At 57.0% G+C, this 3,009-nt stretch overlaps 1 pseudogene; it reads right to left on the bottom strand.

Moving 5' to 3' along the window:
- LOC103599093 overlaps positions 1-3,009 on the bottom strand; it is a 7,037-nt pseudogene that overhangs the window by 226 nt on the left and 3,802 nt on the right.

Raw genomic sequence — 3,009 nt, 5'->3', positions numbered from 1 at the left:
AAGGTCCTGCGGTTTAGGTCTTCAGTATATGAATTTTAGGGGCTCCCAATTTAGCCCATAACATACACTATCCTGATAAAATCTTTACTGTCTGCCAAAACACACACCCTGATGCCTAATTCCCATGGCTAAGTCACATCTGGTGTGTGGTGAAACTATCTGTGACATTCTAGAAATATAAGGACATTATTGCTTTCCCCAGGAGGATGCTGCCTCATATCAGCCAATGTCTCACCCCCTCGGAGGGGGCTGCTCACTCCCCGGTAACTTCCCCTACTTCCCTCCTCCAGGTTTCCATCCTGCCCTGCGGCCTGACCCTCTGACCATGGCAGCCAGCACTTCCCCCTTGTCATACACAATGCAGCTAACCCTTGCATGTTTTAGAAACTGATTAGGTGGCACACCTCAACAAATGACTGATGAACCTGCTAACATGACTAAAACATTTTCCAGGATGGTGCTATGGTACACACACACACACACACACACACACACACAGTACTTCAAAATTTCATGGAAAGATTAGTTTTATATTTTAATAGTGTTTTTCGATGAAAAACAGAAGAGGGAGGGTGGTGGCAGGTCTGGGACCCTCGGTGCAGACACATAACTAGTTAAGGGACCTGAATATAAACGGAGGCAAGGCAGAGGGCACCAATATGAAGCGGTAGACCATCTTCACATCCTCTTTGTTTATTGTGTCCACTAGGAAGGTTTTCAGGACCTGGGACAGAAGCAGAGTTTGCATTTGGCTTCCTCAGGAGACCAAAGGAAAGGACATAGCCTCCTCCCACGTTGCCAGATGCAGGAACCATGCAGCAGGGCCAGAGGCAGCCTGTGGGTCAAACCAGGCCCAACCCTGACCACACCCACCCCACGGCTCAGGCCCCCATGGCACCCTACCCAGACCCTCCCAGGCTGCTCACGTGGTGCAGCAGTAGCAGCATCTCCACCTCTGCCAGGCGCCGCCCCAGGCACTGCCGCAGGCCAAAGCCAAAGCCCAGGTGGTGGAAGCTCCTGCTGGGGACCCTGCTCTCTATCCAGCGCTGGGGGTTATAGCGCTCAGGCCTCGGGAACAAGGTGGGGTTGCGACCCAGTGTGTAGAGGAAAAACTGGACCAATGTCTGCAGACAGGTGTGGATGGAGGGGTCACCTGCCCACTCAACCAATGTGGGGGGGCAGGGCTGGCTGGACGGGCTATGGGGACTCACTCACCCCTGCCGGGATGTGGTAGTTCTGCAGCACCAAGTCTGAGCTCACGAGTCGCTCCAGAAAAATACCCACAGGGTAGAGCCTGGGGGTGGAGACCAGCAGGGAGGGTCCTCAGCTGACAGGTTTCCTCATGTCCCCTCCACAGAATTCCTTCCCAGGATTTCCCACCCCATCAGAGGTTCAGGGCGATGGTGGGAGCCCAGATCATGAGGAAGAGCTCACTTGCTCCTCCTGGGCTCAGTCAAACCTCCCCCCAGCCTGAGCAGCCCCAGTACCAGGAAGACATGCCTGAGGATGGGCCCCAGGACATTGAAGTGGGATCCCAGGGTAAGAGAAGCCCTGGCCTTTAGCAGAGGAGGAGCAGGTGCAGAGGAAATGCAATCCCAGCAAGGCTGCTTCTCAGCCTCCCTTTCAGTCTGCGAGCCCCCAGAGAGCAGAGGGGCCAGGGCAGCTGGGGAGGGGTCAGCAAGCCCCTACCTCAAGGTCTCCTTGATGGCCGCCTGCAGCAGGGGCAGCTCCGTGGTTGCCCTCTGGGGATTTTCCAAGATCCTGGACTCAACTGCCAGGCTCTCCTCCCGCAGTGCCTGCTGCACATCAGGGTTCCGAGCCAGCTCAAACAGGGTCATCAGCAAGGTGGTAGCCGTCTGCAGGAGCCATGGGTGCAAGGCTCAGACCTGGGCACAGGCCATGCACCTCAGCCCCCAGGTGGATGTGCATGTCCACAGCAGCCCAAAACCCTGGGACCACAGAACCCTGGGACCACAGAACTCAAGGTCCTAGTGTCCGCCTTGACTCCTTTTCCTGAGTCCTGAGAGAAAGGTGACCCCATCTCATCCAAGGCCCTTGTCTCTTCCAGCCTCTTCCAGGTGGGATACTCACACCCTCCTCTAGGGACCAGGAGGGGATGACCTTCAGCATCACTCAGGGAGGTTCTGGAGCCCCACGTCCACCTGCTCCAAAGGGGGTATCTGCCCTGGCCATGCACAGGCTCCTCAGCCCAGACTGCCCTACCCTGAACGGGCCATCCCACACACAAATGAGCTCCTCCTCCTGGGGCAATTCCGGAGGCATCTGCCAGCCCCAGCTTGAGACCTGGCAGCCTCACCACCCCATGTCATGGCCTGTGTAATGTCTGCATTGCTCTTCCACCTTCAGCTGAACATCTCCCTCCTCCAGCCTCTTCAGACCAGCCCTGAGCTGAGGATGGCAGGAGCAGGGGTGGCCGTCTGCAGGAACCATGGATGAAAGGCTCTGACCTGGGCACAGGCCATGCACCTCAGCCCCCAGGTGGATGTGCATGTCCACAGCAGCCCAGAACCCTGGGACCACAGAACCCTGGGACCACAGAACTCAAGGTCCTAGTGTCCGCCTCGACTCCTTTCCCTGAGTCCTGAGAGAAAGGTGACCCCATCCCATCCAAGGCCCTTGTCTACTCCAGCCTCTTCCAGGTGGGATACTCACACCCTCCTCTAGGGACCAGGAGGGGATGACCTTCAGCATCACTCAGGGAGGTTCTGGAGCCCCACGTCCACCTGCTCCAAAGGGGGTATCTGCCCTGGCCATGCACAGGCTCCTCAGCCCAGACTGCCCTACCCTAAACTGGCCACCTGAGACCGAAACGAATTTGTCATCCTGGGTCATTTATGGTGCAATGAGAGGCATCTGCCAGCCCCAGCTTGAGACCTGGCAGCCTCACCACCCCATGTCATGGCCTGTGTAATGTCTGTATTGCTCTGCCACCTGCAGCTGAACATCTCCCTCCTCCAGCCTCTTCAGACCAGCCCTGAGCTGAGGATG

This window comes from Galeopterus variegatus, unplaced genomic scaffold (genome assembly GCF_000696425.1).
Source record: "Galeopterus variegatus unplaced genomic scaffold, G_variegatus-3.0.2 Scaffold2848, whole genome shotgun sequence".
Lineage (NCBI taxonomy): Eukaryota > Metazoa > Chordata > Mammalia > Dermoptera > Cynocephalidae > Galeopterus > Galeopterus variegatus.
The sequence above is the reverse complement of the archived record's forward strand: the minus strand, read 5'-3'. Positions and strand labels throughout refer to the sequence as shown.